The sequence below is a fragment of the Camelus dromedarius genome, unplaced genomic scaffold (assembly GCF_036321535.1).
Source record: "Camelus dromedarius isolate mCamDro1 unplaced genomic scaffold, mCamDro1.pat HAP1_SCAFFOLD_200, whole genome shotgun sequence".
Lineage (NCBI taxonomy): Eukaryota > Metazoa > Chordata > Mammalia > Artiodactyla > Camelidae > Camelus > Camelus dromedarius.
The window spans coordinates 744,440-771,364 of NW_026989858.1; the positions used below are offsets into that span (position 1 = coordinate 744,440).

The 26,925-nt window shown below is 40.1% G+C and overlaps 1 long non-coding RNA gene across 1 annotated transcript; it reads left to right on the forward strand.

Annotated features, from left to right (window-relative positions):
• Positions 1-2,472: 2,472 nt before the first annotated feature.
• On the forward strand, positions 2,473-26,520 carry LOC135320987 (uncharacterized). Its single transcript, XR_010380332.1, has 4 exons — positions 2,473-3,082; positions 8,952-9,049; positions 15,653-15,776; positions 22,376-26,520. It is a non-coding gene; the product is annotated as an uncharacterized LOC135320987 (long non-coding RNA).
• Positions 26,521-26,925: the final 405 nt, after the last annotated feature.

Here is a 26,925-nt window from a genome sequence, read left to right on the forward strand (position 1 = left end):
ATAGAAATGGAGGGGTTACTAAAGCATTCTAATCCCCTTCCCCACCCTCAGGTCCGTTGGACAGAAGAGATAGAGGTATGTGAGGAAAAGGACCTCCTCTTTGGCGGGTGGGCCGTGCAATGCTTTTAAATTGTGACAGTTACTTTTACTTTTTTTAATTTTCTTTTTTAATGGAGGTACTGGGGCTTGAACCCAGGAACTTGTACATGCTTAGCACGTGCTCTACCACTGAGCTATACCCATCCCCCTGATATTTGTGTTTTTAGCGGGCATAATGTGCTGGTAGCAGATACTTTAGCATCAGACACAGTCACCTGTGTCTGACCATCACGTTAATACCTTTCCCATGAGCTAGAGAGCTAGTCTGTTTCCAAAAGTTCAATAAATAATCTACATTTTCTTTTTTCTTAAAAAAAGGCATTAACTCATGTTTCTCTTTAGTATCGCCTATAAATAAAATGTGATTTTATTAACCGTTTACGAAAGTGTTAAGGGTAATAAATATTAAGTACAGATTTCTGAAGCATCAGTCATCACTGAAGATCCACATTCTGCTGTTCTCTCTCTCTGTTAGTCACCTTACTTCTGGAGCTCTGGAAGTGGCACCAGGCATAACTTGAGTACAAATGGGACACGGTTGAGCAGGAAGAACAAGTCCGGTCAGAATAGGAGGAGCGGTGTCCCTACGTGGAGACAGATGAGATTACCCAGGAAAAGTGGGCGCTGTTTAGATTCACTTTAGTCTGTTTACTTCTGGGCTTGTCAGCCTTGGCTGCATGTTGGAATCTCCAGGGGACCTTAAAAAATGTTGGTGCCTGGATTCCATCACTGCTAACTCTGATGGTACTTAGTGGCCTGGGGTACATTGTGGCATAGGGAAGTTTTTAAAGTTCCTCTTGTTATTATAATGTGCAGCCAAGGTGAAGGAGCACTCCCTGGAATGGTGGACACAGAAGAGAACTGAGGTCCTTCATTCATATTAACAGTAAAAAGGGGGAAAAGAAAAGGTCTGGTATAAGTGTATGAGAAAAGAGGCATTGACTTGTATCCTTTCATAACACCAATAAATAAATGCAAAATATAAATTAGCTGCTATGACATAGATGTAGGAGGAAAGACACATTTGTTTTTATAGTTGACTCCCATTTTTTCACATGTGCCTTCATTATTGCCGCCTCCTTTTCATCGTAGACTAGGTGCCCCTTTGTCTTTAACTAAGTCGCGGTCACTGCTCCCCCTTCCGGTTGGGATGTGCACAAAGCAACATGGCTCTCATCCTAAAGTCAGAGAAAGGGTAGAACAAGCAGGGAAACATTTGTTGAGGTGCCATCAGTGTTTGAGCAATGTTTGAGCTAGGCATTTTACATAACTTAAAATGTAAATTTATTGCTGCCTCTCCTGCTGCAAAATTAAAAAAATAAAACTATATATCTTTGTATCAACATTCCAGAGCTATGAAAAGATGATTTTTTGAGTCATCTGTGTTATTGCTTCTTTCCATCAGCTGAGATAATTTAGAGCTAATGGTACTTGCAGTCAGCAGCAGCAGCAGGACAGTAGGTTGTGAGCATGAATAACCCTTGGAAAGAAAATGCTTTTACTAGGAGCATCTGAAAATGTCTCCAACTATAGATTTAATAAATTGAATCACAGATCTACAGAATGTTGGCACTGAAAAGTTCTGGAGGGAGCAGGTCAAACTCTTCTTTTTATAAATGGAAAGAAATGAGGTTCAGCTACCAATAGAAAGTGACATTTGTCTTTTACAATGTAATAAGCTTCTAATAATCCCCATTATGAATATTTCCCATTGTTTACCAATGAAGATGTGAGTCAAAGCATATGTTGGTAAAAGACTGTACATTCAGAGTTGAAAGCTGAAACTTAGACAAAATTAGATGTTCATAATGCTTTTGAGTCCTGAAAAACAAAAACGTATCATATTGGCAGTATACAAAAAAATACTGAATAAAAGTTTTTTGGTCATTTAAACTGCCAATTTTAAATTTAAAATTGCCAGCTAATAAGTTTAAATTTTCATTAGAACATGCTTGTTTAAAAATTGAAGATGAAAACTCATTTCACTTTATTGTTCTTCCTTATTTAAAAAATTGCCTAATTTTTTTGTTTAGTTTTTTAATTGAAGCATTTTACTTTACTTCCGAAAGTATGCTCCATTGTTTAGAGAGGCCAGCGTTGTGGTAGTGAGAGCTTGGAAATGAAGTTGCTTAAATTCATATTTGAACACAGCAGCTTGCTTCCTGAGTGATCTTGGACAACTTAACTTCTCTGTACCATAGTTTCCTATAAAATCAGAATAAGAGAGTTGCTTCCTCATAACTATGGTAAGGACGGGTTGAATTTATTTGCAGAATCTACTTGGAAGTCTTCCTGGCACAGAGGAAAGGCCATGTACTTAGTGACAGCTATTATTATACTTTATCTGCTTTCATTATCCAGGTAAAACTTGAGTCTTACTGATTTCATCTGTAAAAATGAAATATAAATATAAACTCTAAAATGGAAACTCTAAAACTTCATAGTTGTTGCCAATAAACACATAAAGCTCAACAAAGGAACACACAGTGGAGACCAGTTATCTGCCGACACCTGTGAAACATTCTGTCCTGCACGGACTCTGCTGTCACTAGCGTCACTTCTGAAATCTAAGGCCAGCTCAGGAGTAGAGCTTTACAGCTTGGCCTCGTCAGGTACCCAGATCCCCAAGCTCAGACAATGGCAGGGAAACAGTTTACTGTTCACATATGCATTTTCAAAAAATAGTATTAAAATGAACACTGTACGTATTTTGTTGTTTGTTTGATATCGTTAACAGAAAAGAAAAGAAAAAAAAAACAGGAAAAAAACCCATGCAATTACAAATAATGAGGCTATGTCTGAAAATTATTTTTTTTTAAATTATGTTTAGGATTTATTGACCAGTTAGGAGAAAAGTCATTTCATAGGTGTAATCCCTTGATTGACTTAACTTGTTTTTTTAATTAGGAAGAAGAGCGTGTTCCATTTACCACCTGGGGAAAGTGTATACATATAACCCTTTGTTCAAGTGCTCTTTTTCTGGGTAAGAACCTGCCACAGACTTTTTAAAATCTAATGTGAAATCCTGAGAAAACTGAAAATCAAGCTGGGAACTATGAAGTCTCATAGAGAAAACTTTTTCCAGAGAACATCTGAGCCAATGCAGGGCGCCACTCTGGAGGTTCCACAGTCTCTTCTGCTCACAGTGCTTCCCCCAATTCTTTTCACCTCATTTGTTCAAATCAGATCAGTGGTTTAGGATTCTCCAGGGTCTGATTAAGAGACCAGATGGAGGCATTAAGATTTCTAAAATTTTCCAAGAGTAACAACCAAGGTAAAATATCTAAGAATAACCTAAGAAAAGGATAGTAGGAACTATCATAAAATAAAAGTAAAAACTACTGAAAGATATAAAAGAAGCTTTAATCACATGATTCTAGATTAAAAGATCATATCTCCAAAATATCAGAAGTTATAAAATTGATTTGGGGTTTATTGTGAATAAAATCATATTAGTAATATAATAATTAATAAGATAATGAGACTTTTAGTAGTTCAAGAATAGCCAGATTAGAAAATAGGACAGGAAGTCCAGATATGGGCTCTGATATCAATAATAATTTAATATAAGAGATGGAAGGCATTACAAATCAGGGAGATAAATAAAGGTTATTCAGTGAATGGAACACTCGTTAGCTACTTGGGGGGAAAAGAAAAGATTGAAATCATACAGTGAAACATATATTGTGATAAATTCCAGAAACATTTAAAAAGTAACACAATTAGAAAAAAACTAGAAATAAATATGGATGTTTACACAAACTCTAGATGAGCAGTAAGTTTCTGAGGAAAGTATACAAAGATTCCCATGCATCAGAAGCATCCTAATTTTAAACAAAACACCAGAGGATGTTATTTGTTTACAAATCCAACAAGGGGCTAATTCCTTCAATACATAGAGAGTTCAGATCACTTCAAAGGTAACATCAAAAAATCTCAGGAGCGTAGAAGGCAGAGAAAAGGAACACACATTCACAAAGAAAAAATAGATGTCACACTCCAATGGTAATTCACTCAGTGCACATCAAAATGAAGTAGTTTTCCACCTCTCAAGTGACACAGCTCTGTTTATGAGGATGAAATGCCAGTGATCACCAATCCCATGCCTAGGTTACTGGATATTTTTTGTGAAGTATGGTTGATTTACAATGCTGTGTTAATTTCTGGTGTACTCCTCAAACCTTCTTAGAAAGCAGTCTGGCAGTTGATATCAAGAGTCAAAAATATTCCTATGCTTTAATCCACTAATTCAGATTTGAAAAACTTTTAATCAGGAAGTATTTCAAAATGGCAGGGAAAAGTCAGTATGGATGCAAGTCACAGACATACTTTTATATGTATATATATATATATATATATATAAAATCTCAGCCAAAATATTCTTCCAAACCTTCACAAAGTAGAACAATACGCAGCCATGAAAAAGTGTGTCCATGAAAATATTTTATGACATGTAAAAATGTTATGCTTACGATAGGCTTGAGAATAAAATTAATATATAAAATGATTTGTAATATACAAACAATGAACCCTTCTGAAGGAATTATGTCTATAGGTAGAAGCATTTTTCTTATTTTATTTTTTATTCATTTTCAGAGTTGGAGTCTTTTCATTGTAGGTGACAAAATCAATTTCCAATGTGTTTAAACAACACCCAAAAAATGGGGATGCATGGGATTTATTGGTTCCTGTAAATGAAAACCTCAGATCTGAGGTCTGGCTTCAGTCAAGGAGAGATACTGTAGCCCAGATGATGTCAAGGGCTGGTCTTGTCCTGTGTCCAATGATGTCTCAGCATGCTGCTTCTAGGCACTCAGCATCCCAGATCATCCATCCAAACCAAGAGAGGTCTCTTTTGGCAGCTTCCTCTCTTGATAGAGGAAGCTTATCATTCACATGGGCACAAGCACGTATCTCCTCACATAATAGTGGCTCTTACTGGGTTATTTGCCAATTCTCCAATCATGTGCGAGGCCAATACAATGAGGGGTATTATTTGTCTTAAGCCAACTGAGATCTACCTCTGGTGCTTCAGAAAGACTGGGTTAATCGAGCTTAAATCAAAGGACTAAAAACAAAAGGGAGGTTATTTATCCTAAAGCAAAATCTGGGTCCCCTTCTAAGACTGGGGACAGATCCAGGACAACAGTTCTGTCCACTACTGAGTACTTTCAAATTTTCTTTAATGAGCAAATGTTAAAGTTATGATCAGAAAAGATGATAAATATGAAGAAACTTGAGGAAGGAGAATGGAAAGCTTTCCTGTTTCATAAGAAATATTGAACCCATTAAGTGCTTGGAAGAAAAATGGAAATGTGTCAAGTTTGTAAAAGTTCTGAAATGAATTACAATTAATTTCACAGACCATGTTGGAGACAGTGCTATACAGTTAGTGTGTCTTTGGGCTCTTTGAGTATTTCTGTTCTTTCACTTAATAGTTGCTTCATTTGGGGAAATTGCATCATCTCCACGTGGCTCTATTTCCTCATCTGTAAAAGAGATATAATATTACCTTCCCAACAGGGTGATTGTGAGGATTTAGAAAAACAGACGAGTGCTGAAGCAATAGTAAGCATTTAAAGAATCTTAACTATTAAGATTACTTAATAAATAATTAAAAAATTATTATGCAGACTTTTTAAAAATGCATAGCATTTAAATGGCCTATATGTGCTGTACAAGTGGGAAAGGCTTTATATACCTTCTATAATACATTTTTCTCAGCCTTAACTAATTTTCACATTTAATCACACACACACCAAAAAATTATTCCTTTCACAATCATGAAGACTTTCTGTGAAGAAAAGGATGATGAAAGAGAGTAGAGGAGAAAATAAAATGCTTTCTCTACAAACTGATGGCTTAAAAACTAAGAAAAACACCTTTTTAAGACTTTGGTCACCATATTCATAGCTAATACTTAGGTAGAGTTTTTCACATGCCTGTGGTTAATGTTCTAATTGTTTTCACAATTAGTAAATCATTGACTCATCACAATAGTCCTATAAATTGCTATTATTATCCCCCCATTATATGGGTGAGGAGATTGAAGCCCCTAGAAGATAAGAAATTTGCACAAGGCCCCACAGCTAGCATCGGAGCTGGGATCCAGATGCAGGAGTGTGGCTCCAGGAGGGGCTTGTAAACACTCCATCTGCTCTCCCTTGCAGGTGCAAGCCAGCTTCCCGCTGTTACTGTAAATAACATGATGTGGTTCACTTAGTCTTGAAATTCACATTCTTTGTAGCTTTCTCTCTGGGGCAGCCATCAGGAGCAGCCAGGGACCCTGAGTACATGCTTCTGGACTATGACCAAGAAGGTAGATGGAAGGAAAACAGTTTAAAAATGGGACCTTTAATGTGCATTCTTCAGTGGGCAGAAAAATACCTGCCTAGTGAGGAACTGAAGCCCTACCAGCCACGTGCAAATTATGCTTCAGACACTCCCGTTGTCCTTGGGTCCACACAGTCAGAACTACAATGGATCAGGGACATGAATCTTGTGCAAATGCAGGGAGTAGGAATACCTGCCATTTTAAGATCTCAAGGAGTATGAAAAGCATGTGAAGCTTTCATCAGCAGAGACCTGCTGTCACTTCCACTATTTCCCTCAGGGCATGTCCACAGCTTCACTTGTCCTATTAAGAATGAAGATGACAGCTAGCACCTGCTGACCCCTGAATCAGTGATAGGTTCTCCCTTGAAAGGAAGCATATCCCCTTCATGGGTTACAACTAGTTCATAACCTAAGTAATTCTATAGATGTAGAAGGGATACTTTCATTGGTTCTGCTATCACAGAATTGTCTCCAAAAAACATGCCACCAGTTACTCCATTTTCAGCCATTTAATGATATACTTAACAGGCTTCCTTCTTTAGTGCAGTTTTAGGTTTACAGAAAAATTCACAGAAAGTGGAGTTCCCATATATTCCCTATGCCCTGCACACAGCTGCTCCTGCTGTCAGCATGTTACATTAGTGGATGCACTCATTCTTTTTGACATCCTTCATTCCTCCTCCCCTAAAATTTAACATGCCTGATATTCATGTCTCTTGTGGCATTTACATGCGATTTACATCACTTTTCACGTTTATGTGAGGTTTACAGCACGTGCATGTTTTCTGTTTAAGCGTGGATTGGGGGCAAGTTTTCTGTGTAAAAATACGATCATTAGTGAGCCTTATGCTGGTAGGTTTTTGGGTTGTCAGGTCTTGTTGACCATTGCTTCAGTTATTGGGATCATTGTCTACGGACTTTCAGTGTTCATTGTATTTTCAGCAGAACTTCCCTAGAACCTGAATGGAAGAGACCCAATCCAGAAGTACCTGACTGTGCAGGTGGGCCACGCCCATCACTGCTTCCCTCATCAGTTTTATCATCATCGTGACCCTGAACGACATATATGAGAAAGTGGCAATCAAGATGACTGAGTCTGTTAAGCTCCTTCTGCAGCTGAGGTCATTTCTACACCAGTTTTAAAACCAGGTCAAAACAGAGACTTTATCTTTTAGGCACTTCAATTCCAGTACATTACAGTCTTTAGAAAACTTCAAGTGTAAACGTATTTTCTCTAGCCTATATGAGAAGTGAATTAGCTGCAGCTTTGCATTAGTAAAAGGGATAAAGAAAGCTTTAGAATGTCCAAGCTCTGTGTAAATATGTCAGTGCTTAATAATAATTTCAATTACATTAGATCATGTACCCTATTGTTGAAAGTAAATAGTCTCTCTATTGCAAATAAGTGGAAGAGGGTCGTGGTTCCAGTGGCAAATTTGCTGTGCGTTACGGAGAGGACAAATAATCACACTGTTATGTGTCCTCCCCCCATGCTGTTCCTGTTAGTGTAGCTCCATTCTCATCAGCTGTGGCTTCTATAACAAATGTTTCTTCTCTCTGGCTTGTATCCCAGCCAGCAGATTAGCGGCCCAATTTAACTGCTTCCCACACACTGCATGTGGCTGGGTTATTCTCCCAGTTGTCTGCTCAGTGGTCATCTTCTGAAAACACTAAGACCAATTCAAATTTTGAACTAGGAGGATGTTTTATGTTCCCCAAATTCTTCTAGCAAGTTGCCCCGTGTTTTGTTTGTTTTCTTCAATAGTCCTACCTTCCTGCTGTTCAGGGAGACAAGAGAATTTCATTTAGCAGGATGTTTAGAAGTAGCTTTCTTTCAACTTTCACCTGACAGAGGACAGTTCTTGCCCATTGGATACTGTTGTGCTTATAAATTTTAAGGAACGGGTGACTTTTTTTTTTTTGCCTTGTGTGATATTGCATTCATAGTGGGAGAAACTCTTACAACAGTGTGTACAGTTGGAATTAATATAGTAGCTATGTTAAGGAATTCAAAACAGCTTATATGGAAAAAAGTGTGAATTGTGTATATATATATATATATAAATATATATACATATTTAGCGTGTTAACTCATGTGTCCATGGCTTTGATTAGGGTCTCAAGGCTGTTCACAGTTTTACAGACTTAACTTTTCTTTATTCTAGCTGCAGAGATCCCAAGGACCAGACTGACTATGAGAACAACCTAGCCATGAAGGTGTTCTTCTTCCAGTTTGTCAAATACTACTCCTCGTGTTTCTACATCACATTCTTTAAAGGCATATTTGTGACTTATCCTGGAGATCTGGTGTATTGGCTGTGAAAATACAGAAATGAAGACGTGTGAATACAGCTTTGTGTTCTGACAGTCTAACCTGTTTCATGTTTTCTCTTAGTTGCCCAATGAAGAGTGTCTTTACTCTCTGTTCCTTAGATTTTTTTAGGCATAAAATAATGACTTTATTTCATGTTAGAGCTATCTAAAATTTAAATGAGATTTTCTGTCTAATATTCCAGTGTGACCCAGGTGGCTGTCTCCTTGAACTGATGATGCAGCTGACAATAATCATGGGAGGACAGTCCATCTGGAAAAACATACAAGAGGTGTTAATTCCGTGAGTACTAAGTCATGTGATCTTGGGGTGAGAACGGCCCACCCATCCAAGTAATTTTCCTGCATGCCCATCTCTAAAACAGGGGAGACTCTCTGCTTATTAAAGCTCTCCAGATAAGATGATCCAGCCAACAGTGTAAACATACCTCCTGTTTAATAATTATGTTTAAATTCCTCCCTTTTTATGTTTAAATTAAATCCTCAAGTGCTATAGTTTCTGCTTATTAGCCCATCACTGGGGACTGACTGATCAGAGCCCGTTGAGAGATGGCCCTTTTTGGGGCCGTGAACTAAGTTTTCCCACAACTTCCCGCAACTTTCTCCTCCTTTTATACATGCATTTAAAAATCCATAACAGGAATTTGTTGAGTGCCTAGTATGTGTTAGTCACTGTATTAAATGTTGTACATATATGTGTGTGTGCGTGTGTTTGTGAGTAGAATTTAATCACCCAAACAATCCTTATTCTTATCTTCCTTTTCAAATGAAGATCCTGTGGCTTAAAGAAGGTAAATGATTTGCCCAAGTTCTCATTGCCAATAAGAGACCACTGGGGGACTCAGATGTAAGACCCTATCTCACGGAATCCATGTTCTTCTAAGAACAGAGACTCTCTTGGGGTCCTAAGGCAAAGGGTTACATAATGTTTTAAGAGACACTTGTCTAAAATAATAACTACAGAGGTTTTGACATACTGTTCTCTTCCTAAAATGAGAAAAGCAGATGTTAGCAAAGGTCATACTGTCCTTTGGATTTTCACATAAGCCCAATCCCATATCAAAGTGGACAGCCCAGTGTTATCTGCAATTTCTGAACATTTCAAGGAGCTTAGTGTATTCGCTTTCTGTTGTAACAAGTATCCCCAAATGACATGGTAGTAGGAAGAAAAAAGAAATAGTCTCCACTAAACAACACAAATTTAACCTTTTAGTGTTCTTGAACGCAGGAGCCTGCTGAAGTCAAAATATTGGCACGGCTGTTTCTGAAGGCCTCAGGGGAGACTGTATCTTTGACTTTTCTGGCTTCCAGAGGCCACCTACGTCTCTTGGCCTGTGACCTCTTTTCCTTCTTTCATGGTCAGCATGGTTGTGTGCCTCTGACTCTGATCCTGTGGTCAAATCTCCTCTCCTCTCTCCCCTCTTCTGTCTCCCTCTTCCTACTTTAATGACCCTGGTGATTACAATGGGCTCACCTCTATAATCCAGCTCGTCTCTCTTAGAGAAGGCTGGTTAGCAACTTTAACCGCATCTGAAACCATAGACCCCCTTTGCAAGGGAAACTGACCTCTTCCTATTTTCTGGTGATAAGGACATAGACATATTGGGGGGAACATTTTTCTGCCCACCACACTAAGCTTTTTAAGATAATTTCTGGCTTTGAGTTTCTGTCCTCATGAAACTGTTGATCTCTCTTCTGTCTTGCCTTCCACAAAAGCATTCTGCTCCTGGCCAGCCTAACTGCATTGCTCACCCCTCTCTGTGGTGTCCCCCAAAACCAATTACACAAGCAATTCTTACTGTTGTTTGGAGCATGGAGGAGAAACTCAAACAACTTGAATTTTGAAATAAAAAACCTCCATCATTTTAAAATCTTCCATGCCACTATAAAAAAATTATTTTTTTAACTTCATTTTTTAATTTTTAAACTATTTTAAACTTTGTAACTTTTTTAAACTTTACTTTTTTTCTTATCATCCTTCATTGTAAGCTCCAGAAACCTGCTATTCTGCCCACCGCATCCAAGTTCCCTTTCACTGTTTCTCCTCCCTTCCCTAACTTTCCTTCACTCTCCCTTATTACCAATTTTCTGTCCATTCTCTTTATAGGGCAGTTAAATTATTTTTTCTTTCCTTCTTTCTGTTTTTGCAGAGTGAACACATTTGTGTGTCAGTGTGTCCTTCCACATTTCTTCACAAGGTCTTCATCTTTCAGCTTCAGGATGGATTACAGTGGTCTGTCTCTAAACAAAGGCATTTCCCTTGTCCCCCAGCTCACCATGCCCCTCAAAAAAAAGATTCTGATCTTTGCTGTGAAGTGAATCTTTTTTTTCCCTACTGTGCAGTAGACAACTCTTACCCTGAGCTCACAGTCAGATTTCTCCAGAGGAGTAAAAGTAGCTCATGTGCAAATAATACTACTTTTCTCTGTGAAAAGAAATAGATCAGATAGAGGAAATACTTAACTCAGATTACTCAAAAGCATTTCCTGAAGGAAATAGGTTAATTATTTAACACTAAATTTTGTTGAATCTAGTTATCAGTGAGCTATTTTTACCAATCAAGAAGGATATATTTCCTAAATTGGTACTGAGCAATTCATGTGAAATGAAACTTGCTCACATTAACTAGTTTAAAGTAAAGGATGCATTATAGTATCTGTGGTCTGTTTATACCTTCGCTTAAGTAAGCACGTTGTTGTAGGTTCCAGTGAGCTGAACTTTGCCTACATGTATTTCTACTCTGGGCTAAAATATTTAGGGAAAATATTTTGAATTATGTTTCCCTTTTTTGAATACCAGAAATTCTGAATGGTAGCCAAGTTCGAGGGTGGCTTGTGTTTTCCTCACTGCCTCTTCTCTTTGTATAAGTTGCCAGTTTCCTTCTTAATTTTTCATATAAAATCCTAACATACTAAAGATCTATCAATTACTCTTGCTGCCCCAAAACTATACCCATCCTCAAAAATACATAGGAAGGGAAAAGAAAACTTATCAAGGATAGTGACTATTTTCATGCTATTTAAATATGTCTAAAGGAACATAATGAAATGAATTTTACCATATCTCACCTGCCTCCACCCCCCAATACCATGTGGGTTTGTTGTGTAGGATTCTGGGAGCAAATGAAGAAGGACAGTGATGCCGTGATCCAGGCTCTCTCTGGGGTCTCCCCAGCACTTGGATCGGCACTTGGTATAAAGTAGGTCTCAGTCCGAGCCAGCTGAGTGAGTGAGTGACTCACAGGCATCGAATGAGTAACATCAGTGAATTAACAGCATTCTTTGTAGGACTCAGAGAATAAGCTGAGTGCCCTATGGCCTTCCCAGCCTCACGTACTATTTTGATGTTGGGGTCATTTCTGGGAATTTTATTCTGTACTTGACAAAAGTCTAGTACAATTCCAGGGTTAAGTAACTTGCCCTAGGGAAATTTTATGATAAAATATTAAGAAAAATGGTTAAATGCCCAACATGACATAGCACTGTCCTTTGGTGTTTAGATAATGTATGGCTGTAATTTTCTTACTTTATATGCTTTCTACATTTTCCACCGTGTGTACGCACTACTATATAGTAAAGAAATGCAAATATTTAAAAGAGAAAATCTCTCTTCTCCAGATATGATTTGGTTAGAGGATGAGTCAGATAGATATATTAAGAGAATCTTAAATACATGTGTCCATAATTCACTCTTTAAATCCAGGAACAGGAAACTCAGGAATGAAATAGATTAAGAGAATCAAAGATACTTGTATTCAAGATTAGCAAGTAGGAGTGTCCTCAAAAGAAATGGTGATTATCTAAAATTCAGGGATTAAATGTGATAATGAACGTACAAAGACAACATGAAGTAGAAAATGCCACGTGGGAAGCACTGAGTAAAGGGCAATTTACCATGATTTTGCCAATATGTGTGGTCAATTCCCAAGCAAATTATTATGTAACCCCTGCTAGAGGGAGAAAGCTTCCAGCCTTGGCTGGAGAGTGGGGAGGATCCAGTGTCTGTATTTTTTAAAATGTCTACAGGTGTTTCTCATGTGCAAATTGGTATCCCTGCATGAGAACCATAAACCAACAGAAAACCCAAAAGACCTAGGACAATGATGGGTTGCCGACAGCCCAAGCTTTTCTGCCACAGAAGAGTGGTTCCAGTCAGGAAGACTGAGCAAGAGGCTCAGAGTCTTGGCTAAGGACAAGCAAGTCGGGACTTCTAATACGACCAAATGTCATCGACGGGGGAGGGCAGTTCAGCACAAGAAGGGAGCAGCAGGTGAGTTAACATGGAAGTTACATCCTGGATCCAAGCGGTGATGGATTTGGGTCCCGGAGGGTTAAAGCCCTGCTTCCGTTGGGCATGGACCGCATTCCACAAGAGGCTGAGACAGGAATTATGAGGCAGAGAAAAATTCCCCCAGGGGACTCCCGAGTCTGGGTGCCTGGAAGGGTGATGGACGAGCGCGGTCCCAGCTCCACCCGCACCGCAGGGCTCCGAGTGGCTGTGGAGCTGTGCGCTCCCGGCCGGACCTCAGACCTGACTGCAGTGCTCCGGGCTGCGGCCTGGGGAGCGGCGTCAGGAGCAGGCTGTCCCCGTCATTCTCGTAGGTGCTGCAGTGACCGCCACCCCGGTGGCCACGGCGTTCCCAAGCCAAGGGTCTAAGTGACTTCAACCTTATTTACAGGTGACCACAGCTGGTTAGCCTGTGTTGCTCAAAAAGAAGATCCCATATGGGGTTTTGATGTGTTAGGGGGTTTGCTAATACCTGGCCTGCTTTGAATCGTTTCATCTTGACAGCAGCCTGGGCAGTCGAAGTTTCACCTCCCAATTTTATTTCAACATTTTTTGTTGAAAGTATAGTTGGTGTAAAATATTGTGTTAATTCTTGGTATACAGCATAGTGATTCACATATACATACATATATATATATATATATATTCCTTGTCATATACTTTTCCACTATAGGCTATTAAAAGTTATTGAATGTAGTTCCCTGTGCTATACAGTAGGATCTTGTTTGAAACAAAAATTACTAAACAAAGTAACAAAGGAAGCAGACTAAACCTATCCATGTATACGGCACAGTTGAGTTTATCTCAGGATTTAAATGTGGTTTTGAGCTCCAGGATCTCTTTATCAACTTATCATATGTAAAGTGCCTGTGGAACACTTCTCAGAAAAATGTTTAAAAATCATAAGATTTAGAGAATAAAGAAGGAAGATAATTATACTGAAAAGCAGGTATCAAAATATAGAAATGGGCATTTTGTGATACAGTAATATGTGAATTATTGGAAGGACGTGTTGAATAAGAGGATCCAGTGGTGGGTCTACTGACCGCAACATTCTGCCACAGCAGTGAGTGTAAATCAACTTCTGAGATCTGCAACAATTGCATTTTGAATGTAAATAAAGTTAAATAACAAATAAGCCATGAAGTGTGGATTCAGATTCAGGGGTATCTCGAGTCCATATCCCCACCACTTCACAGAGCTCCCTGCTCTTCCCCTAATGTCATTGAAAGAATTGGGGAAAGTTTGTGAAGCGAAGGGCATGTTCCATTGCAAAGAAATCTCGTAGCAACCCTGGGAGCATGGCCAGGGAAAGGTTAACGCTGAGATCAGAGGCAGTGGGAAACCTAGCAGGGGAAGCTCTTTACAAGTCACATCATATACTCTGTGTGTGTCCACGTGTGTGTGCATACAGACGTGTGGGCATGTATGATGTATACACCTGCCTTTCGTGTGAAGACGCCTCACTGTCCAAATTTGAAATCCATCCAAACGTGCAGTGCAGTCAGCCGAAGCTCCGCCAGATGCTAAGTTGTCTGTTGTTGCTCTGTCTCTTCTGCTGAACTCCACGAGTAAACCACGCGCCAGCTGTTGCTTTCAGGAACAACAGCTCTGTAGTCTACAGGTCCATGCCTTGTTTCACTGCCAACTCCGAATTCCTTTCAGGACAAATTGCCATTTGAAAAAGGGGGAAGCATTCAGTTGTCCCACAAGCCTCTGAGTGAGGAAAAAATTTAACCTTAGAGACAGCTCTGTGGGACAACATCCAGAAGGGTGCAGAGCACTGGGCTGCGAGTCGAGGCTGTTTCTTTCAAGCTCTGCACTGAATTTGAGGTGGCATGTCACTTCTTTGGCCCTTGATTTGTTCAGCTGAAATTAGGGTCTTGGACCTGTTCGATCCAACGGTAGAGTATCACTTTTCTGCTCAGTGATCCTCCATGGTTCCACAATTCCTTCAGAGGGAAAAATGAACATCCTCACGGCAGCCTCTAAGGCTCCACCCCCCAAAACCACCACTTATTTCCTATTCACTCTGGCCCACACCAGCCTCCATGCTGTCTGTCCAGCGTGAGGGACCTCAAGGCCTGTGATCACTGTTCCCTCTGCCCACACCTTTGCCTCCGTCTTTGCCTTATTCAAAGGTCACTTGCCCCATCCACACTCCTCCCTACCACACATTCCTCGCCCTCCTTTATTTTCCTCTGCAGCACTTATCACCAGCTCACCGACCCTGTATTTCTTTCTTTTACTTATTTTCTCTGACAATTTACAAACTGGAAATGCCATGGTGGATAATAGCAGAGAAATGGGGGAAAAAACAAATGAGGGTAGGTATCTTCTAAAAGCTAAAGTGCCCACCTGAAAAGGAGGTAGGAGATAAAGTAGTAGTAGTCGTTACAATTTTGGTAAACACAAGGTACGTAGTCAGGACTAGTTTTCACAATACTTGAGTGTAGGTAGGCAGCAATAAAAAGAAATTTATCCTGAAAACAAGAAATTAAATTCTTGGGAAGATGATGTGTTCAGCTTGAAATGTCAGTAATACTTTTATGACCTTGGTCTGATAATATCTTGCTTTATAATTTGATCTGTTTGACAGATGGGTCATGAATCTAATGATGCCACAGTTTCGGGAGCAGAATAGACCACCCCACGATGGGAATGGGACAACCATCTGTATCCAACGGGCAAACTGGGGTTATTTTATGAATACCCTGAAATGAGTAAGTCATCAGTGGGGATTTCTGTGCTGTCGGTTATACTAGAATATGCTTTGGGTCTCAGAAGCATCGGTTACCGAGCCAAACAAAGACCTAGCATACCGAAACGGATCCCGCTTTTCTCAATTAGATGCAATTATGCAGTCAGGCTTTCAAATAGGTTGCCTGTGTATATCTTTGTCAATATTTATGTTGTACAAAGCTGAAGGTTTACTGCCAAGGAATGAAATGGAATACTCATTCAGGTAATTCTCCATCATTGATTCTCAGATCCTTCTGGTCATGTCGTCTAAGGATGAACTCAGAACCGTTACTAGATGTGACTCAGCACGGGCTGCAGCCCGTGTGGCACAGCTGTTGGCTGATATCCTTCTAAACAGAGTCATGTGAGCCCGCCAGCTTGTGCAGAAAGCCCACAAGAGCATCCTGCCTCATGGCAGCAAGGGTCACAGGGTCACCCCTTCCACACCTCACACCTGCCTTTGACATTTTTCCTATTTCTTCTGGCCGATGGTTTCAGCCTGGTTCCTTGAGTCACCTCATGGCACATCACTGGCTTGAAATCAGGATGAATTTGCTGATCTGGAGTATTGGTAGAACACAGATCCCCTCCTTCTCCAATGTCTGTCCATTTCTGTAAATTTGCTTGGCCTTTGTTTCTCTTTGTTTGAACTTGGTTTTGAGCTCTCGGTTGCCTTTAAATTGTTGCATCTCAAAATAGATTTCCATAGGAAACTTCATCTTTTCTATTATGCATGGCGCACTTTTATCTACTAGAAGGCTGATGATGTGCACGTTTTGTATCTGAGACCTTTGAGCTCACCACTGCCTTGAATTACTTTTTTTTTTTTAAGCTTAGGAGACAGGAAAGTATTTTTGTCAATAGGCTTTGCATTTATGCATGCCGGTTCATGTCTGCAAGACACCCCATTGGGCTTCTTGTTTATAAGTCTACAGAAAGAGGGAGTTTTCTTTTTCCTAAATTACATGCTATATATATAATAATTGCTTTTAAAATATATAATATACATAGAAACGCATCTGATTCCCTCGGTGAATGAAAGGTCATTTTGTGTCATCTTCAGTCAGCTATGCTTTGTGGCCTGGTGTCTGATTTGAGTTTCATCTTTGCTTTTGTTGTGCTTAGTGACCAGGTTCGATTAAGGGTGCAGCTCCTGTCCCTGGTGTAGAAATTATGTTCGTTTTTTCTGCTTATTTTCAAAAGGACTTTAATCCAATGACCTGTTATTCCAAAATGAGTCATAATTGTAAATATTTCTTATTGGGGCTATTATCAGCATTAATAATAACAACAACATTCTGAGGGCAGCATATCATTTGGTATTTTAACACACACGAAAAAAGCCTTGGAAAATAGTTATTGTTCTAGTTAAGTCAAATAAAGTTCATTGAAAGGAAAAGTACGCTTTTGGGAGAAATTGATAGGACTTTTAGAACTTTATAGTCTCATTAAAATACTAATTAAATAATTCAGCCTAACTCTACCCTACATAACAGGATGGAGTAACAGCTATTGTAGAGAGATTGTTCAGATTTATTCGTTTTCCTATTCTCTAAATAATCCCTAACGAATTAGAAAATTCAATCCATTTCTGAGAGTAGGCAGTCTGTTATTCTGTATTCAACGCTGGAGTGAAACTTATTTTGTGTTCTTTTCGTTCATGGGAGATAGGATTTCCAAGTGCTTTTTGAATTATTTTTGTTCCTCTCAAATAAAGTGCCTTTGGTGGTGATCTCCTGACCTCAGTTTCCTCCTCCCAGTTTTCCCCATGATCATTAATGACACCACACCTGCCTTTTTAGTTAGGCCTCTTAGCCGCTGAAGGGGAACAGCTTCTGACAGATGACCCTGGAGCCCTCCACCCTTGCTTCTTTAGGCCTCGCACCCTGCCACCATCCCTAGTCTCCTTCGCCAGAAGTATCTTTCTCTGCTTTTCTGCCTGGAAGGGCTCTTGCCAAGCCTTGGCAGCAAACCCTCAACTTTTTAGAGATTTTCTGCTCTCCTCTCTAAGCATGAATTGCAGTTGATTCTTGTCTTGATGGTGCGTGATCATGTCTGTGTCCATTGCGCTCCCCGGCTGGACTGATCCTGTCGGAGGCAATAGTCAGGCTTTTCATCTTCCCGTGCATGTCTGAAGCACCACAGCCTGGACCCTGGTTCTCATACGTGTTTAAGTGACTTGAGCTTGGAGTTTCAATGCACTCACATACAACTGTTAGATGAGTTGGCGGTAACATTGTCCCCAAGGCCCCCACAAGTTTCTATAGGCCATATGTTTTTTTCTGAGTGAAATTTCTCTTTTATTTGTTCTAGTGATTTCCCCACTGTCCTTTGAGATTATTGGAGTAACCCTGAGTTATTAACCACAATAGCTCACCACCAGAAGCAAAAGATCCTGCTGTTTGAGAACTCAGACACGGGACATAAGAGAAATAATCTATCAGTCTTAAAATCTGGAAGCCATAAGATACCGTTTTGTACTTAGAGCACCCACAGCACAAACACCAGTCTCTCAAGAACTTGGCGCTGCCTTCCCAGAGGGCGGGTGCCGTAAGTGAAATGCAGTGAGTGATGAAGTGAGAGCTCTTCGTCTCTGGTACTGCCTTTTCCACCCTTGCTGTGTTAACTTGATATTCCCTTCATATATTATGTTCTCCATTTAATTTACTGCAGTTAATATCAGTTGTTCTTCAACATCTCCTTGCACCCGCCCCCTCCATTCCCTCTCTCTCCAGTGCTCTCCCACCCACGCCTCTCCTGCGCTCTCCAGGACCAGGCCTTTCTCCCCCACGCCCTCACCTCTGTTCTGTCTGCCCACCACCTGCACTGACATTTCCTTAACTCCACAGAATGAACTTTCCAAAATGGCAGCTGAGTAACTGGGGGGGATTGTAGACCTCTCATCTCTTTACTGATTCATTCATTTATCTATCCAACAAACACTGAGCACCTGCTATGCCAAACACTGTATCAACTGCTGAGGAGACCAAGACAGGTAAGACTTGGTGTCTGCACTCCGCAGGGCAGGCGAGACTTGACGAGTAGTTGATGGATTCCTAAGCAGGTGAACACACATTGGACTTCATAGAGCTGGGAATATTTGAACTGAATTTTGAAAGGTGAAAGGAAGTTAGCTCTCTAATGTGTGGTAGAGGGAGTGGACACTTCATGCAGAGAGGTAGAGACATATAAGAGTACACGGCATGAAGCGGCTTGGCCAGACTGAAGAACAACAAGTAGGGTTAGAACAAAGTATCCACAGGTGGGAATATCAGGTGCACAAGGCCACTGTCACGATGGGTCTTGTGTGATTAGACTTGAATGTATCCTTAAAGAAACAGCGCTATATTGGAATATAAGTAAGCAAGAGAATTGCATAATGATTATGTTAAAGAAGTTCTGGTTATACTGGCAGCAGAATGGAAAATAATATTTTTGGGGGGAGGCCCATATTTTGGTGGGAAAGGATATTTCGGGGGCCACTCCAGGTAATCCAGACAAGTGGCACATGCCTGCAGAGAGGCCCTGGGCAGAGGGAGAGAGACGTGGGCGGCAGAAGTAGTGACTGCTGCAGAGGGGACTGCAGGGCCACGGCGGCGGGCCGCAGAGCTGCTGAGGTGACTTTCCAGTGACCCATCTGGAGAGCGGATCTGCAGGGGGAGTGTAAGGGGAGGAGATAGTTTCAAGATTGTTCTGTGTGTGGCATTTTGATTGCAAAGTGTCTATGGGACATCTGAGGAGTGATGCCCGTTGTTAAGCTGGATTCAACAGTCTGGAGCTCAGAGGAGCTGCGGGTGAGGCCGTGGGGGCGATTCATTCCTGCCAAGTGAAGGATTGAGGAAGAGGCCCTGGGGAAAAGGGCCATGTACATGGCACATGGGAGAAGAGAAATCCAGCAAGAGAAAGAATAATATCAGAGCAGTTGGGAGAAACTAGTTGAGGCAACACAGAGAAGGCTGTAACCTGGCTTCAGAGGGATTTGAACACTGACTAAAAGGAGCATAGTGAGAAAGGGGGTGTGTGTGGGGCAAAAAAGCAAGAGCTAAAACCCAGCTTTAATTGCCAAGACTGGGGAAAATGCAGAGGGGGACTATACTTAGGTAGACTTTAAAAAACAGATCTGTGTGTATCTGTGTGTGTGCATATGTGCACACACAATTTTCTGTCTGGGCTTTTTAAATTTATTTAAGTAAAACAAAAATTAAGGGGGGAAAATATTCCACTGAGAGGAAAATATTTGTCCACGGCAAAAACTAACTGGTAATCAAATAAATAGGAGCTGAAAGTGCCGACTAGTTTGAAACACGCAGCCACCGGCAGTGCAACTCCTGTCTCAGTGCTGCGATGAGGGCCGTGGGGGATGCAGGGCTCTGAGCCCTGGAGAAGTCTTCAGCGCAGGTACTTCTCCAAGAAACTGGACTTTAAAGGGAAGAAGAAAGTGTAGAAAGTATCAGAGAGCAACACAGGACCGTGAGAGAGGGTCGGGCGAGGGTTAGTTTTGTTTTACAGTGGGCGTTTCTGGCCTTGCTGAGTTGCTGGGCCTTTGCTCTTTTTGGTCTTTGTTCCAAAACATTTTTAGAAAGTTCTTCTCGCTTGAAAATCTGAACAGATTAAATCATGTTGGGTTATTTCTGGTGTTTTATTTTTTAATTAAAAAATTATCTGGAATTTATTTTAATGTCATAAATGCGGACACTGTACCAGGTCTTCCAATGATTTAGCTAATTACTGCAGTACTTGAATCCACTGATTTGAAGTGTCAGTTTTATAATATTACTAAAATCTCATAAATATCCACGTCTATTCTTGAAATGTAATCTATTTCATTCATACTCTCAGTGCACTATTCCTATACTGTTTCCATGAACATAGATTAATACCTCCTAGAGTTGGTCCTGTTATATCCTTTTCCAGAATGTCTCTAATACTACAAATTCAAACATCCCTCCTCATTAATTTATTTGTATATATGGGTATATTCCTGGAATACATTTAGGATCACCTTTCAGATTTTTTTCTTAAATCCACTTGGGATTATTAACTAAATTTGCATTCAGATACTAAATTTATTTTGGAGAAAAAATGTTCTATGTCCCCCAAATTTGAGTCTGCCCACTGAAGAGGGTGGTGCATTCTACTGTTCATTCAATCATATTTTTTTTTCTTTTTTTAAATCATTTATCAGAATCTTCTTAATATTTTCATTAATTTATTTCTGAATAGTCTGTGCCTTCTTTGTCATTATGAAATGATATCTTTTCTGGGGTTTGATCTGGGTTGATTGCTAATAAACTCTTAATTTCTGGTTTCTCTTGAATAAGAAGGAGATCTGACACCATGAGGCCCTATTTCCAATATGGTGACGGTGAGCATTGCGTTTCCTTAGGATGCCCACTTGCCAATTTGCCAGTGGCTGCACCCACTCCACACATTTCTGCTACTTACCTGCCCCCTTAGGCAGATGAGCTCATGTAGGGTTAGGTGGTTTATGGGACGCAGATACTGACATCACAGCTGCCACGCTACTGACCCTGTGGCATCACTAACTCTGGTTCTTGCTCTCTGACCTCCCTGAATATGACAGCTCCTTTTGGGCTGTGGATCTGCTGCATCTTTCCAGCACTATCGGCTTTTCTGCAACACAAACCTGCCTCTCAGGTCAGAAGCAAATGTCAGCTTCTCCTACCCATCCACAACATCCACGGTCTTGCCGTTCCTGGCCAGAGTGGTCCCTACCCCTTGACTGAGCAGTAACACTAAAGTAACTATTAATTTGCCTCTCATCCACTCTCTTATTTACATACCTGTGCTAGTTTGATTTAAAGGTCTGCCAGTTAGGAGGGGAGGGTCTAAAAGTCTTTTAGATCTCTGACCTTATCATTTCTAACCGCTCCCCCACCCTATGGAACAGCTTACCACAGATCTCTGCTGCCCCATCTGTAGCATTGCCCTGTAAATTACACACAGAGAGAAAAGAACTTCTAAGCCACCACCATAACTTTGACTTCCTGTGACCTCACAGACCATAGAAATATCAAGATAAAAATTCCTGAAGAAGAATATTTTGCTTAGGAAGACACTTTAATTGCATACCTTTCTGTGACTTGTAATAACTTCATAGACCCTCTGAATGTGCTGCACTCACCTTCCCAGTCTCAAGGGAGCTTGCTCACTTGCCTATATTCAGTGTATTTCTTCCAACGTTCTCTATGCATAGCTTTCCCAAAGGTACATTTCTTATTTCTATTTAAATTGTTAGATACATCCACAATATTCTTTTTTTAATCCTCAAATACAAATCATCTGCCAAGATTGTATTATTTCAACACTGAGAGTGAATAATATGCTTCAAAATTCCCAAGTTTATTATGAGCAAATAACTATGGTTGGTGGAAGTTTTTTAAGTATGTTATTCCTACTAAGGGTATATATGTGAAAGAAACAGGTTGTAATGAGTCTTCTTCCCAGAGATTTTATATTTGCCTTTTGTTTGGATTCTTTCACTGTTGAACATTATTATTACCATGAATGTCTTTTCTCTTTGGGATTTAGTTCACCATTTCCCCCTCTCCCTTTACAGGAGTAAAAGAAGTTATGTTGTCCTTCCATCCTTCCACCACTCCATGTTGTGTGTCCATTCCTTCAACAGGTATTCAGTTTGGGTTCACCACAGTATATGTGGCCTCTTTCCAGTGGCCCCTCTGTTGGCTCTGGAGAACAATATATTGGAAATCAGAGTGGGTACGTGGAACCTTGACTACCCAGTATAGACGTATGGTGCCAGAAAAAGCCCAGAACATCTCAGCATGGCAGCCAACCATGCAAGGAACAGCAATTCTGGCTGTGGTGGACCAATGTGAATAAAAAGGCTTCATTGGGTGAAGACTTAGAAAAGTCGAAAAATGCATTGGCGTTGCTTCCTACGGAATCCAGTGTTGGGTACTGTTTAATATGAGAGGGAGATGCTAACACTATCATCGTTATAAACAACATAGTTGTTGTAACTGTAATTGTTATTATTTTTAATATATTTTCTTTATAATTATTATTTGTGACTTACAAGACCCTTACAGAGGCAGTTGTTAAGAAGCGTGGCAGTTATACTCTTGCTGAAGTGTTAATTCAGTAGAAGCATGGTAATAGCATTAATAAGTACTCACTCTTTTGATCCTCACATGACTCTAAAAGTCACCCAGCAGTGCTTGTATAATGGAGATAGAAATCTATCCGTTTAATTGTTTGTAGAACCTAAAATAAGAGCAGTCATTCCACCGCATTTGACCATATATTCCAGACTATCAGTTTAAAGTAGGAACTACCTGATGAGGCCATAGAAACCCTTTGTGCCTCCCCAATCGTTCATTACCTTCCTGTCCTCTGGGGCAGAGTTTCTTCCATAAGGTGGCCCCATCTCTCCTCCCCACCCCACTCTTGGCCTTTGCTACCCACTGTTGTTCATTAGCTAAGCAGCCTCATGTTCTGCATGTGTCTGAGCTGTGAGGGAACAGAACTCAGCTGTTTACAAACTCTATTGACTATAACTAGTCTGAACAGCCTCTCTCCTTCCCTGCCCATAACCCCACAGGGCAACAGGGGGCTCACAACCACAGCGATTCCCATGCCAGCCCAACAGGGAACCTTCTTCCCTAGAAATATTCTTACAACCAGGGCTGTTTCCTCCCTTACTTCACTGCCAGTTTCACTCCCAGGTTACAGTCCCCAACAAAAGGCTATCCCAGTTTGGATATCTTAATCAAGTCGCATTGACCCTGAGTACCTGGCATTTTCACATGAGCACTCATAGAAATAGAACAGGGCCTGGAAGTGGCTGTGGGCCAGGTTCCTGGGTGAGGGGACTTGGTTCTGTAGCCTGGCCCGAGCTGAGCTCCCAGCACGGCGTCTTCCCATCTGCATTATTTCGGGCCAGGCTTCAACAGTTCAGAGTTTCATTTTATCATCTGCAAACAGAATAATTCCCTGCTGCATATTTTAAGACTGTTATGTACCACAAAGGGTGCTTAGGGAATTCAGTGAGTCAATGCATGGAAGTCACATAACCTGGTCCTCAGGAAATGTTAGTTATCTTCATTATGCACCATCGATAAAATTGGCTCACAGACTCGGCCAGGTATCAAAGCTACAGGCACAGGAATTTGACAATGTTTTACTGTCTGGATCATAGTCACAATTTTACACAGTAAAACAAGCTACCTGGGACCACCCAGCTGTCAGCCCACCCGACTCCCCACCCCAGGATCCCTCAATTTATCTGATTTGCTTGCTACCCCTACTTTTTGGAGAAAGTTGGCAAATCACAGTCAATGGCTGCTAGGTTATGTCCATTCCCATTCACTCAAATTGCCCCATTTTCAGTATCCACTGTGCTGCAAAACAGACTAACGTTCAGAAATATGACAGCAAGGCCTTTCCCGTTCCACAGTCAGAGAACTAAGAATCTGTCATGTTTAATATGCCATGTGACACTAAGCAAGGCAGGAAAACAGGCTCCTGTGCTTTAAGAAAGTTTTTAACAATGACGTTTGAAACTAAAAGTGTTTTTGTTTGACCTTCAGATAACCAGAATATTCAATTGACTCCTATTACCCATTACTCAGATGTCCTGATTTGATTGTATTAGGCACTTTTTCCTCATCTCCCCAGCATGACTTGGCTCCATCAGCACAGATGGAGTGTCTCCAAGGCTGCTCCGTGTGCATGGGCGTGTGAGTGCACACATGTGCACCCACTGAATGGTGCCACTGATTCATATCCAGGAGTTGTTCTGTCTTATAACTCAAGCATTGCTTTATTATATCCTAGAAAACTGCTTTTAGATCATTGATTGAACTATAGACCATCCTCTTGCCCACATTAGGAATTGACATCTTCCAAGACACAGGTCCTATGTGTTTGTATATATGTATAAGTAAGAATTAAATATGTATGTCATCCCCTCACATATTTAATTTGTGCCTTCCCAATTGAATGTGCACAGTAAAGGCTAACTTCCCATAACAGGAGAAATTTTAGGAAGTAAGAAGAATGAATTAGCCACCAGGGAGAAGACAGGATATCAAGCAGGAGTTTGGTATAAAGTCATTTATTCTAAAGCTGCTCTGGCTCAATAAATAAGTGGAATTGACATTGTTGTATCATGGCAGAGCATCTGAAATTGAAGACCAATTTTAATTTACTTTGATATAAGTGGAAAATTGTGTCAGAACAGCATGGGAAATGAAGAACACTGCATCTATCTGTACTCCTGAAGTGTGTTTCAGAGCTGTTCAATTTTGAGGAAAATTATCTTTTCTGGAGACAATCGAATTATTTTCATTGTTGGAATTTTTGTAGCTTCCAGAAGCACATCAGCAGGTGATGCTGTAAAAGTCTAGAGTTGACTTAAATAGCAGGAAATTTTAGCCTATTGAAATCAGGAGAAGTGAAATGTTTTTGCCTACCAACACCACCGCCACCACCACCACCAGGCAAGCACTTGTACACCCAGAGAGATTTCACATCAGAGGGAATGACAAAGCTGGTTCTGTTACTGAGGCCAAACTTGTTCTGCTCACTGCACAACAGTGATAAATAAATAAATCAGGAGACAAGGTTTTGGGGCAAGGAATAGTAACTTTATTCAGAAAACTGGCAGACCAAGAAGATGGGGGACTAATATCCTGGAGAATCATCTTTTCCAAGTCAGAATTAATTCTCCTTTTGAACTAAAAAGGGGAAGGGGTGTGGTTGGTTGTGCAAACTTCTTGCTGCCGGCATTCTTTGTTCTTGCAGCCATCCATGTGGCTCAGGCTATTGTGTCCCTGTAAGCCTGCAACAAAACAAAGGTTATTCTCTATTTTGCAACTTGCCATCTCTGCGTAAGTGCAGAAGTGCTAACATCCTTAAAGGTCAGAGCCCCGAGAATAGGCTTTCCTGTAGGTTTTAGGCTAAAGGCAACGTTGTTTTACAAAAGGTGCAAAGCCAGCAAGATTAAGCCTGGAAAACATTTCACAGGGCTTCAAACTGAAGGAACAGATCCAATATGGCGTCAGATTTGTTCTCAATTACAGTTTTAGTTAGGGGAAATTTTGCAGCAGAAAATCCCCTCAGTTGTTTTTCTTTCTTTGCCTGAGATCTTGTTTGTTGGCTTGTGGTCTCATGGTGTCAAAATGGTATGTTCAGATGAGTACTATTAAAATCATATGGTGCAGAAAACATATCTATTCTGCTTCAAAAGATGACTGAAACATTTAGCTTTGTTTATTCCCATAGAATTTGGATTGAATCTATTCTCGACTTCCTTCTTCTTCAAACCAGTTTTTTACTGGAGGGTTTAAAGCCCAAATTAAAGAATTTTGGAGAAGACTCATGTAATTTATAAGACGTTTACTTCCGAATTTAAGACTGACCCATACTTGTACTTTTAATCAAGGAACACAATAAACTTTTTTAGTCGATCATTTATGACGTTTTATACTTTGTCCTTGTAATCTTCTGGAAGTTGAGAGGCTTAGACAATTGATATAACAGAACAGGTATCATTGCTCAACACTGTGAATGAAAGAATCCCAGTATAGTTTCCTGAAAGTATATTTTATTAAAAATAAAAAAGAATTCTTGCTCTCTAATAAAGCAACAGACAGAAGCACATACTGAGTGTTTAAAATAAATAATACTATGGGAAAAATTATCTAAGCAACTCAAGATAGTATAGAAAAAAGTATGAACTTGAAGGAAAATACATATTGTGCAATTAATATCTTATTTTTAAGAAGCAAATGATAAAAAATATCCAATTTTTAAATGATTTATTGAAAAAGGATTTATATAAAGCCAACTTATTTTCATAAGTGTTACATAAAATGGGGCTATCTAAATCTATATTATTAAAGAATAAAATATATGCAATATATCTCCAAGGTTAATTGATTTTCATAATATTATAATTTTTCAAAATATAACTTACATATACATATCCAAGCAGCTCTTGAGATAAACACTGTACCCTAGTATACAGTTATACCTATTGCACATAAAAAATGAAAAGGCAAGGATAATGCCCTTGCTTACGAACTGCCACTGGACTTCTGGATATTCCTTTAGGTTAAAGACCAAAAGCAAAGTAACCAGTCT